Below are 13,226 nucleotides of genomic sequence, written 5' to 3' on the forward strand. Positions count from 1 at the left end.
AACAATCCCCTAAAAACCTTCTTTCTTCTGTTAATCATTAGCTCCTTGCTTCCTATGCCTATTCATGATGCCAACCAATGCGGTAAGTAGCAATTGCCAATGTCACTTTGCCTGCTGTCTAAAGTCCAATCTACAGGGCAGAGCAAAAGTAGGTTAACAATTGTTCATATGAAAAACAATACATTAGTAAATAATAATACAAGAATAAACTCTGTTTCACATATGCACAACTGTAAACCTACTTTTGCCCCACCCTGTATAGCTGGTTTCTCTATTCACTTCTAGTTTTTTAGAAAAAGGAAAAGTAATTGTATCATGCGCTTGAACTTACCAATTAATGCATCCACGGGTTAATTTGAATGATATCTTTGCCAATCACCAAAAACCTCAAATAAATCCATTGTTGCAAGATCAATTCTTATGTCAGCTCACGGCCAGAGCACAAATGTGGGAACACCTTTTTCTAGCTACACATTGGAGGCCGGCACTAGAACCACTGACAATAAATAGCAAATGGCAAGAAGACTGTGTTATTCACAGCTGACAATCTTTGGGAATCTACTGGGACATATCTTCTTAAAAAAGCTGTATACTGGAATTTTGTTTTCAATAAACCCCATGGTCAGGAGGAAAAAGTGCTGGCCGAATACTAAGAAATAGACCTAATGCCTAGGACACAAATAGACATAAGAACACAGTTAGCCCTGGCCGATTTGGCTCAGCAGTTAGAGCATTGGCTTGTGGTCCAGAGAGACCCAGGTTTGGTTCCCTCTCATGGCACGTACCTCGGATGCAGTTTGTCCCCGGTCCTGGTTGGGTTGTGTGAGAGGCAGCCACTAGATGTGTCCCTTTCACATCGATGTTTTTTTCTCTCTCTCTCCCTCCCACTCTATCTGAACAACAAACAAAAAAAAAAAAAGGAAAAAATGTCCTCAGGTGAGGATTAAAAAAACAGTTCAAGTTAAATGAAATTGTCTCAAAAATATCTGAGTGCAGATGTAGGTTTGGGGAGTGGGTTATATATGAAATTAGATGGCCATGGGTTAATAACTGTTGAAGCTGAAAGATGGGTACTTAAGAGTTCAATGTAATTTTCTCTCTATTTTTGGATTTGTTTTAAATTTTTCATAATAAAGAGTTAAAATGAAATAAAACAAAATAAACAGTTTAAGTTACCAAGTTCCAACCTTCTCAGACTTGTAAATCACAGGGTCACTGTAGGCTAACCATTGCTCTTCTAGATTCTTCACTAATGTTTACTGTCTGTCTAAACCAACCATGAGAGAAAACACAAAGAAAGCAAATTTGCTCAAATTATATACTCACTCAGTAATTCAATTATGCAATTTTTCTACCAACCTCCTACCTTTTACAATTAAACAGTGCCTGGAATGAGAAAAGGAGAAAAGAAGATGGCATTGAATTAATGTTAAAGAAATCTATTATACCCTGGCTGGTTTGGCTCAGCAGTTAGAGTGTCGGCCTGCGGACCAGAGAGTCCCAAGTTCGGTTCCTGCTAAGGGCACGTACCTCAGTTGCAGTTTGTCCCTGGTTGGGACCGTGTGGGTGGCAACTCGATGTGTCTCTCTCACATCAATGTTTCTCTCTCTCTCTTCCTCCCTCTCGCCCTATCTGAAGATAAATGCAAAAATGTCCTTGGGTGAGGATTAAAAAAAAAAAAGAAAAAAAGTCTAGTATATTAGTCAGAAGACCTGGGCTCTAGTATGAAATTTTTTTTTTCTTAGTCACATGGATCTAGATCAGCAATTTTCAACTGGTGTGTTGCAAGAATTTTTAAACATGCAATATCTGATTATTTAGTGAGGAGCACTGACCTCTTTTCCCTTGGACTGTCAAATAAAAAAGTAACAACAGCCAACACAACAATAGTCATCTGGTCTGAATAAATCAAAATTATACCTTTTTTTTTTTTTTGTCAGATCAGCAAACAATATAATATACTTTTTGGTGTGTCACAGAATTTCAGTTATTAGTTTATGTGTGCCATGGGATGAAAAAGTTAAAAACCACTGATCTAGATAAATCACTGAGCATTAGTTCCCTTGTCCATAAAATAGAAATAATGATAACCAAACTCTTTTTCACATATAATTAGAGTAGAAATTATGAAAAGAAGGTGGAGAGAAAATGTAAAAAATAAAGGAACACGTGCAAGTCCTCTAGTCTTTCACAGAGCTACTATGCCAAGCAAGTGGATAACGCATGAAAAGGACTTTTTTCTTTTGACTTTTATTTTTATTATTATTATTTTTTTGCATTTATCATCAGATAGAGCAAGAGGGAGAGAGGAAGAGAGAGAAACATCAATGTGAGAGAGACACATCGAGTGCTCATCACCAACACAACCCCAACTGGGGCCGGGGACAAACTGCAACCGAGTTACATCCCCCCCGGCGGGAACCGATGCTTTAACTGCTGAGCCAAACCAGTCAGGGCTCTTTTGACTTTTAAAGAACAGGAGTCTGTGGCACACTTCACACACTGGCCTCTGTTCATCCTCCAACTTTACCTCTCAGCATTCCTCCCACGCAGCCTGCCCCGCTCAGGGTCACTCCCCATCCACACCAGGCACCTCCACACCTGGCCTCTGCTCATGCTGCTGCCTCCTGTGCCATGACCCTTCCTCCCGTTTATACGCCTCTTCAGTGCTCTTTCCCCTCTTTCTACCCCCAGAAAGCAACTGTTCTCTATTCTGTAACCTCAAGCACTTCGTAAAAACACTTTGGCTTGCACATTCATGCACTGTATTGTGGTTAGTTTACCACCACTAAACTATAAACTCCTTTAAAGCACAGATTAACCCATTCATCATCCATGCAGTCAGTGCATGAATATCAGATAAAATATAAAGCAAGGAATTTACAGATGAGTAAGCCCTTAGTAAAATCTTCTCTCTTAAATCTCCTTAAAATACCTCTGGAGTCACCCTAGCCAGGTGGGTCAGTTGGTTGGAGTGTCAGGTACACCAAAAAGGTTTCTGGTTCAATTTCCAGTCAGAGCACATACCTAGGTTATGGGTTGGATCCCCAGTTGGGGCACATACAGGATCAATGTTTCTCTCTCTCTTCCTTCCTCTTTCTCTAAAATCAATATAAACATATCCTCAGGTGAGGATTAAAAAAAAAATACCTATAGAGTAATCTGAAACAAAGCAAATGTTCAACAAATGTCAAATGAAACAAAGAACTACAAATGAAAACAAAGTAATCTGTAGGCCATGGGGAAAAAATTGCAATTCCAATCATTATCCCAACAGGATTTTTTTTTATTGAATCTGCCAAATTTACAGCAGGTAGGAAAAATAATTTTGCCAAGATTTTGGAAAAAGAGCCATGTAGATATTAAGGTATTAACAAAAATATTTTAACTATTATGATACTAATAGTAGAAAGCTCAAAAGGAGGAAAAACAGCTTTAACTATGTATACAAATTTATTATGTTTCAAAAGCAAACATCACAAAAGAGTAACAAAAGAACACTGAATTTAAGGTATTAGGTTCCCTCATCCACACTCCTACACTCACCCTGCTTCATCCACAGTCACCCTCTAGTTATATTCTGATGCCTCTCAAATCTCTCTGCAACCAAGACCTGACCATTCAAAGGCCAAGGGAGAACTCCATCTGGATGTTCCACTGGCATGTCAAATTCAAAAACACCAAATGCAAAAAGCTTTCCTCCTCTTCTATTTCTGCTACTGGTAAATGAACCATGTCCTCCCAGACATCCAAGCTAAAATTCTGAGAGCCTTTATGTACTTTCTCCCTTAAACTCTCCACAGGTAACTGGTGAAGTCCTGTCAATGCTTCCTCCATCAATTAGCTTGAATCTCTTCTCCTCTTGTCTTCCCCTGCTGGCATGACTTTAGTCCTCACCCTCATCCTTTCTCTTATGAATAACTCCACAGCCTAACTGGTATTGTCTGACTTCCTTCAATCAGTTCATTCACTATCCTGTTTCAGTATATTTACATTTCAGTATATTTCTAAATACACTAAATGTATAATTATTTATTTAGTATATATAAATATACTATATAAATGTATATTTATTTACATTTTCATGTATTTCTAAATTGTAAATATACTAAAGACACTCCCCTGCTTACAACCCTGCAATGACTTGACTTCCTTCAGAAAAAAAACCCTCATCATAACATATAAGGACCTTCATGATCCAGCCTTTGCCTGCCCAAGCCTATTCTTCTATCACTCTCCATCACCAACACCCCCCCCCCAATGCTGCCTCCATCTTGAACAACCTATAGCATCTCTTACTCATAACTCCCGCACATCCTTCAGCTTTCAGCTTCAATGCAGTGTCTTGTAGGAAGCTTTCCTGACAGCTCTCTGCCTTGTATGACATAGGTATGCTTCCTAGCGCCCTTGTACTTACTCAAATCGCATTACTTCTTACATTACATGGTTAATTTGCTTCTTCAGTAGATTGTGAACTCCTTGAAAGTAGGGGCTCTTAAATGAGTTAATGGATTCTTGGTTGCCAGTAAGTTAATGTAACTAGATTCTATGAGTGTAGTTAGTTGTCAGTTTTTGGAAGGTATTGACTACATGATATCTATTTCAGCTTTCCCCATAATGTATAACATAAAATGCTACATGCATTTTAAGCACTCAATAAATATGCATTGAGTGATCCCACTAAAAATTTCTCACCAAAACCCCAGACCGCTAACACTTTCCTATGATTAGAATAATGGTATTTCCTTCTGCTTCCAGTGTTAAAATATGGGTTGACTATATTTAGAAAGACTAAAGTACAAAGTTCACCTCCTGTTTTTCTCCCTCTGACCTTGCTCCTCTAATCCACTCTCTTTATTTATCAGTCTATTTTATCTGCCTCTATCATTTCACACTCTCTTGATGAATGAATCAGAACTTTTTTTGGTAATCCATTGTGCTCACTGCAACAAATGAGAAGTTAAAGGAACATTTTCGTCCTAGAATCGTTTTACATATGAGGAAACTGAAATTCAGAAAGGATTTGTAGCTCACGTATGGTATCAAAACTTGGCAAATTATTAACCAAGTTGGAACCCAGGTGTGACTCTAAAACTGTGATAGCTAGTCCATGGTACTTCCAGACACTGAGCCTGGCATGAACCAAAAGCCATGTATGCAATAAGTATGGTCAAATTGAGTTTAAGATTATCTGATATTGTTATAAGGCTTTCATTAGCATATGATTTAAAAATATAACCTAGCTTTGTTTTTTTTTAAATTCAGGATGACTTTCTTATAAAAAGGGTTATGTAAAAAGTTACAAAGCTGCATTTATAAGTAAGACTTATGAGAAGTAAACTATAGCTGCCTTGGAGACAGCCTCCTTCACAGAAGTTTCACCAATGCTCCAGAGCCAAAGGAGGGGTCTGCAATGTCTGAAAAAGGAATTCCCGGTGTTTGTGAGGTTGACATTAATTATGAGTGATGACAGAGATTTCAAGGTATCCATGCGTGCTGGCAAACTCAGTCTCAACATCCCTGAGTAAAAAGCCCCAAAGAGATTCTGGCTACAGAGAAGAACGTCACAGCAAAACACTGATTTCATCAGCACAACAAAGAACTACAGGAACACACTCCCTCTCAGGACTGCTTATACCTTCAATACACTGTAGACAGTGGAGGAAATGGATTTTGCTGGCTAACAACCAGCTTCTGATGCTGATGTGATATATAGCCATTAATGTGATCCATGTATGTCAGGCTGACCAGACAACACTGGACTTCATCGACGTCCATGTATTCCACTTGCATGAATTTCAAAGCAGCTAGAAAAGTATCCAGAGATAACTGGTGACTTTAACAAGTACCCTTTCTTAAAAAGATTCCTGTTGGTGATGATCTTCAGCTTTTCAAGGTTAAGGAAGATACCTCAGCAAATAAAAAGGTCTCATGCTTTGTCAGAGCCTCATTCAACAGGAGATAATTGCCTCTGCTTACAGCTTTGGTTACTTCAACAAACTGTATGAGATAATACTTTTTTCAAAAGCTCAGTGGTTGGCATAAGACCCAACAGCATTTTTACTGGAAATAAATATACCAGTATCATCCTTTTGTTCTTCTGATTTAAATGGTGACAGTGCTCAAAATCAAAGGACAGGTACTCCTCAGCTTGCTTAAAGTCACCGTCGAACATGGCCTTTCATCCAGCAAAGTACCTACCTGTATGTTACCCTCTGTGCTGTGCTGGGATCATCTTTCAGGTTTGAGCTGTTGATAGCTCTGATGAGGGGTTTACACAAATGAAGTTTGTTGATCTTAAAGTAAACTTTGAATAACTGATTCACCATAAATAGCACCCCCCCCCTTTCTTAGAATCCTCTCTACCAGCACGAGCATCCCTGACATAGACCTGAAAACAGCTCATCAACAATTCAGCTGCATGTCCAACATGTCCCTGACTTTACTTTTTCCTTTCTTTACCAACTTCTGATCTGCATTACTGGAAATTACTTGAAGGTCAAGTGCTACTGCATATGTGACAGGCAGAGCCCAGTTTTCTTCTTCTCTTCTGGTGAGGCCAATTGAAGCCGTGGGTTGGCATCGTGTGGATGCTTGAAAGACACCAGCTCCACACAGGAGCCCATTCTCTGTTGTCGATTGCTTCATAAACCTACTGCAGGTACTGGTTGACAGTGATGTGTGCCATGACAGTGCTCACTGCTGGGACTGGGAAGAGCCAAAAATATACCTAGCTTGAATTATCCTATGATGATCATCTCAGATCCAATTAGACTGATAGGGAAAAACTTCTAAATCCATGTATGCACTATGTTTTGTTTGCATAAATGAGCAGCATGCATATTTGCAAACTTTCTGCAAGTCTCTGAAGATCTCATCTAGATGGGATTAAGAATGGAGAACTAGTGATCCCCCTGATAAGTCTGGTCGCAAGAGATAATAGACATATGTGGAGGCTAGAAATTAGCATGGACAACAGTTCTATCTTTTCTGTGTTCTTTATCAATTCGGTTTTACTTTAGCAGTCACTCTCACATATAAGTTCCTACTTTATGAGAAATTATACTTCTCATACAGTTACTCAGAGCTAGAATTATGTGATCTCTATTATAAGTTGGACATCAAATCTTTTATCAGAAAACCACTATTATAACAATCTTTGTTGGAGATTTTTATCTTCCTATACCTTTCCAAGGATTATATAATGTAGTGTGTGTACAACCATGTATTGTTAATTAATTCTTCCAGAGTATACATTTCCTCCAGTTCAGTAATGGGTGAATAAGATGCAAACCCTAGTCACAATACCTAAAATGTTAAATGTTCTTTCTATGAAACCTCACTCCTACAGTTCAATTAGCAAACATTTACTGAGCATAAAAATGGGTAGGATTCATCATGTGCCTTCAAAGAACTAGCGGCTTAGCAGGGGGAGGAGACAAGAAACTACATAACGAAATAGTAAGATGGTAATACAAAAGGTATAAAAGAAGACATACAGAAATTTCTAGAAAGGATTACATCCTTGGGCTACATAAAGAAAACTATATCAGAACGAATCTTAGAAGATAAGCAGGACTCCCACTGTGGGAGTAAGGGGAGGAAAAGAGTGCTTTGAGCGAGGAAATAAGACAACAAGAAGCCTCGAAGTGGAAGAGGATAGCACATATTCAGAAAACATTAAGCAATAAACATAGCCAGAGTGTAGGAGAACAATAGCACATAAAACTGTAAAAACATTATTGTATAACCTCAGAGTTCTTAGTACCTAAACAATCTGTTAAAATTGAATGCATAACCCCCTTCTACTATATAAATAAGAAAAGGCTGGAGGAAGCATATCCAACACAGGAGAGTAAGGAACTCCAAAAGTCTGATCTTCCATAAAAGTAATAAAAAAGACTGGCAAAATACAAATTCAACTTTTTCAGAAAACTGAAAATTAACCAAAGGCTTGCAACAATCCAAGAAACATTTATCCAAGAAAAACAGCTGACTTTCATTAAGCAGAACAAACTTTATGGCATTTTAATTCTCCCTATTCCTTCTACCCAGCTCTCTGGAAGACTTGGAAACCAGCAACCTGCAAACATGGTAGCTGTGAACAGCAGCAGCAGCCCAGCAGCCATTTAAGAAAGAACAGTTTAGGAGCTCCCCCAAACCCACGTCTCCAAAGAACTGTCACTACTTAACCTATCCAGCTGCTCACTGAAAAAGCTGCATTCTCAGGGCTTATCTTTATTGGACCTGAATCAACACCCTCAATATGACATTCTTATGCCCAAGGTGTTTGTTAAAAATATTGAGACAATTTATTTTTATTTTTTTACTTCATTTTTTTGTAAGTTGTGTTTATTTGTATTTATTATGTACCCTATATATATGTGTGTGTGTATACATATGTATATGTATATACATACACACACATATACATATATATAATTGGATTTATTGGGTTGACTTTGGTTAATAAAATTATATAGGTTTCAGGGGTACAATTTTATAATTCATCATCTGTATATTGTATTGTGTGTTCACCATCTGAAGTCAAGTTTCCTTCTATCACCATTTATTCTCCCTTTACCCTTTCCTACCTCCCCCTAATCCCCTTTCTCTCTGTAATCACCATACTGTTTTCTGAGACAATTTATTTTTTTTTAGATTGAACTTCTTTATTTTTTATGTTTTTAAATTTCAATTGCAATTGACATTAATACTATCAGGTGTACAGCATATAGTTACACATTTATGTAACTTATGAAATGATCCCCCTGACACCATAGTTAGTACAATATTACTGACTGTATTCCCTATGCTGTACTTTACATCCCCATGACCATTTTGTAACTGCCAGTTTGTACTTCTTAATCCCTTCACTTTTTTCACCCATCTCCCCAACCCTTTCCACCTGGCAATGCATCAGTATGTTCTCTGTATCTATGAGTTTCTTTATCTTTTATTTATTTTGGGTTTTTTTTTATCCTCACCCGAGGACATTTTTTTTTTTTTTTCCATTTTTTTGTTCAGGTAGAGTGGGAGAGAGAGAGAGGAACAGAGAGAGAGAGCGAAACATCGATGTGAAAGGAACACATCGAGTGGCTGCCACCCGCACGACCAACCAGGACCAGGGACAAACTGCAACCGAGGCACGTGCCCTTAGCGGGAACCGAACCCGGGTCTCTCAGGACCGCAGGCCGACGCTCTAACCGCTGAGACAAACCGGCCAGGGCTATTTTGGGTTTTTTAGATTCCACATATAAGTGAAATCATATGGTATTTGTCTTTCTCTGACTTATTTCAATACCCTGTAGGTCCATCCATGTTGTCAAAAATGGTAAGATTTAATTCTTTTCATGGCTGAATAATATTCCCATATTATACATGTATCATGCCTTGTTTATCCAATCATCTATCGATGAACACTTAAGTTGCTTCCATATCTCGGCTATTGTAAATAACGTTGCAGTGAACCCAGGGATGCATATATCATTTTATTTTTTTATATTTTTTATCCTCACCCGAGAACATTTTTCGATATTTTGTTCAGATAGAGTGGGAGGGAGGGAGGGAAGGACGGAAGGCGGGAGGGAGGGAGGTGGGGGAGGGAGGGAGGGGGGGAGGGAGGGAGGGAGGGAGAGAGAGAGAGAGAGAGAGAGAGAGAAACATCCATGTGAAAAGGACACATTGAGTGGTTGCCACCCACACGACCCAACCAGGGCCGGGGACAAACTGCAACCAAGGTACGTGCTCTTAGCAGAAACCGAACCCGGGTCTCTCCATACTGCAGGCCGATGCTCTTAACTGCTGAGCCAAACCGGCTAGGGCAGCATATATCATTTTAAATAAGTGTTTTGGATTTCTTCAAATACCCAGAAGTAGAATAAGATCATAAAGTAATTCTATTTTTAACTTTTTGAGGCACCTCCACTGTTTTCTTTTTTTTTTTTTATCCTCACCCTAGGACATTTTTGCATTTATCTTCAAATAGAGCGAGAGAGCCCTGGCCGGTCTGGCTCAGCAGTTAGAGCGTTGGCCTGCAGTCCAGAGAAACCCGGGTTCGGTTCCCGCTAAGGGCACGTACCCCGGTTGCAGTTTGTCCCCAGCCCTGGTTGGGCCGTGCGGGTGGCAGCCACTCAATGTGTCCCTTTCACATCGATGTTTCTCTCTCTCTCCCTCCCACTCTATCTGAACAAAAAAATGAAAAAAATGTCCTCGAGTGAGGATAAAAATAAATAAATAAATAAAATAAAATTGTCTCTTTAGTCCTGGCCAATTTGTCTCAGCAGTTATCATTGGCCTGCGGACCAGAGAGTCCTGGGTTCAGTTCCCACTAAGGGCATGTACCTCAGTTGGTCTGTCCCTGTCCCCGGTTGGGGTCATGGGGGTGGCAGCCAGTTGATGTGTCTCTCTCACATTGATGTTTCTCTCTCTCTTCACCTCTCTCTCCCTCCCGCTCTATTTGAAGACAAATGCAAAAAAAAAAAAAAAAAAATGTCTCTTTTAACATTTGTCATTTTAATTATGATGTGTCTTAGTGTGGGCCTCTTAGGGTTCATCTTGATTGCGACTCTCTGGGCTTCCTGGACCAGTGTGTCTATTTCCTTTGCCAGGATAAGGAAATGTTTAGTTTTTATTTCTTTAAATAGGTCTTCAATCCCTTGCTCTCTCTCTTCTCCTTCTGGTATCCCTACAATGTGAATGTTGGTATGCTTGATATTATCACAAAGGACCCTTAAACTATCCTCATATTTTTGGATTTTTTTTCTTTTGGTTCTTTTGATTGGGTGTTTTCTGCTACCTTGTATTCCAAATCACTGATTCGATCCTCTACTTCATCTACTCTGTTATTCATTTCATCTAATGTAATCTGCATTTCAGTTACTGTACCCTTTATTCCTGACTAGTTCCTTTTTATGGTCTCTTTGTCCTTTTTAATGTTATATCTCTTTGTTGAAGTTCTCCCTGAGTTCATCTATTCTTCCCCTAAGTTCACTTTAACCAGTGTTTTGAACTCCGTCTGGTAGATTGCTTGCCTCCATTTGTTTAGTTCTTCTTTTAGTCTTTTTCCTGTTCTTTCATTTGGGACATGTTTCCTTGGCCCCCCAGTTTAGCTGCCTCTCTGTGTTTAATTCTACATATTAGGTATATCTGCTAGGTCTCTCAGGGTGGCTTTATGTATTAGGTGTCCTGAGGGGCCCAGTGTCTCACTCTTCCTGGTCACTTGAGTCAGGTGCTCCAGGGATGTCCCTTGTGTAGATTTTGTACCTTCCTATTGTAGTTGAGCCTTGACTGCTGTTGGCATGTCAGTGGGTGGAACTGACCCTCAGGCTGACTGGTTTTGAGGACTAGCCATTACTACTGTTGTATGGGGGCTGATCCCACAAAATGGGATTTACTGTTGCAGGGCTCTGGTGCCTGCTGAATCCACCCTTTGTTTTATTTATATACATATACATATACATATACATATACATATACATATACATATATAATTCTAAATCTTTATTGTTAAATGTAGAATGTATTACAGATGTTCCACATTTTTCCCCCATTGACCCCCTCCTTCCCACACCCACCCCCTTCCCACCTTTTCCCACATGTCTGTGTCCATTGGTTATGCATATAAGTTCTTTGGTTTACTTCTTCCCACCCCCAACCCCTTTCCCTTTGAGGTTTGTCAGTCTAGCAATGAATTTGTACTTCTTAATCTCTTCACCTTTTTCATCCATCCCCCTGAACCCCCTTTCATCTGGCAAACAACAAAATGTTCTCTGTATCTATGAGAATGTTTCTGTTCTGCCTGTTCATTTTGTTTGTAGATTCCATTGTTGATAGATATGTATTCATTGCCTTTTTTTTGTTGTTGTTCATATATTTTATCTTTTTCTTCAAAAAGACCCTTCATCATTTCATATAATAACCATTTGGTGGTGATGAACTCCTTTAACTTTTTCTTGTCTGGGAAACTCTTTATATGGCTATCGATTCTAAATGAAAGCTTTGCAGGATAGAGTAATCTTGGTTGTAGGTTCTTGCTTTTCATCACTCTGAATATTTCTTGCCACTCCCTTCTGGCCTGCAAAGTTTCTTTTAAGAAATCAGCTGACAGCCTGCTTTTAAGATTCTCTCTTTGTCTTGAACCTTTTGCAATTTGATGATGATGTGTCTTGGTGTGGGCCTCTTGGGGTTCAACTTATTTGGGACTCTCTGTGCTTCCTGGCCTTGTATGTCTGTTTCCTTCACCAAGTTAGGAAAGTTTTCTGCCATTATTGTTTCAAACAGGTTTTCGATTTCTTGTTCTCGCTCTTCTTTTTCTGGCACCCCCAAGATGCGAATGTTGGCACGCTTGAAGTTGTCCCAGAGGCTCCTTACACTATCCTCACTTTTTTGGATTCTTTTTTCTTTTTGCTGTTCTGATTGGGCGTTTTTTGCTTCCTTATATTCCAAATCGATGGTTTGCTTCTTGGATTTACGTACTCTACTATTGAATCTGTGTAAATTATTTATTTCCGTTAATGCCTCCTTCAATTCTGACTGTGCATCCATCATTTCTGACTGGTCCTTTTTTATGCTCTTGAGGCCCTCACTAAATTCACTGAGGTTCTCATTAAATTCCTTATAAGCAGCATTTTGAACTCAGCATCTGTTAGGTTGCTTATCTCCATTTCGCTTAGTTCTTTTCTTGGGGTTTTGTTCTGTCCTTTGATTTGGGACCTGTTTCTTTGTCTCTTCATTTTGGCTGCCTCCCTGTGTTTGTTTCTGTGTATTACTTAAGGAGCAGTATGGGGCTAGCTGAGACCAGATGCTGCTTGTTTGAAAGAATTTAGGAAAACCTGAAGCAGGATCCAATATAGGCCAATCCTACAGTTAAGCAACTGGCAACAGCTTGGGTGGGCCTGAAAGTTGTGTGGGGTGGGGCGGAGCCTCAGGGAGTCACCAGGGCAGGGCTACCAGTGTGAGCCAGGTTTCTGGAGTCCCAGATATGGCAACTGTCTGCCGCCCCAGGGAAGGGCTCACCAAAGGAACAAAGGCCTCTGACAGCACGTTTGTCCCAGAGAAAGCCCCCTCTCCAGCCTCGCTCCAGTGCCAAACAGCTCAGTTCTTCCCTGTATGTCTCTGATGCCCCTCGAGCTGCCTCCCCTCCAAGTTTAGAGGGAGTGAGTCTGATAAGTCCATGCGTGGGCCCTTTAAGGAGCTGCCTGGGGCTCCAGCCGCTTCAGCTTCCC

At 39.7% G+C, this 13,226-nt stretch overlaps 1 protein-coding gene and 1 pseudogene across 2 annotated transcripts in view; both read right to left on the reverse strand.

Annotated features, from left to right (window-relative positions):
* The window catches only part of TPST1 (tyrosylprotein sulfotransferase 1), a 93,285-nt gene that overhangs the window by 70,550 nt on the left and 9,509 nt on the right, over positions 1-13,226 (reverse strand). The window lies entirely within an intron of this gene.
* Positions 5,394-6,792, reverse strand: LOC118642676 (annotated as a pseudogene).

The sequence above is a fragment of the Molossus molossus genome, unplaced genomic scaffold (assembly GCF_014108415.1).
Source record: "Molossus molossus isolate mMolMol1 unplaced genomic scaffold, mMolMol1.p scaffold_m16_p_3, whole genome shotgun sequence".
NCBI lineage: Eukaryota > Metazoa > Chordata > Mammalia > Chiroptera > Molossidae > Molossus > Molossus molossus.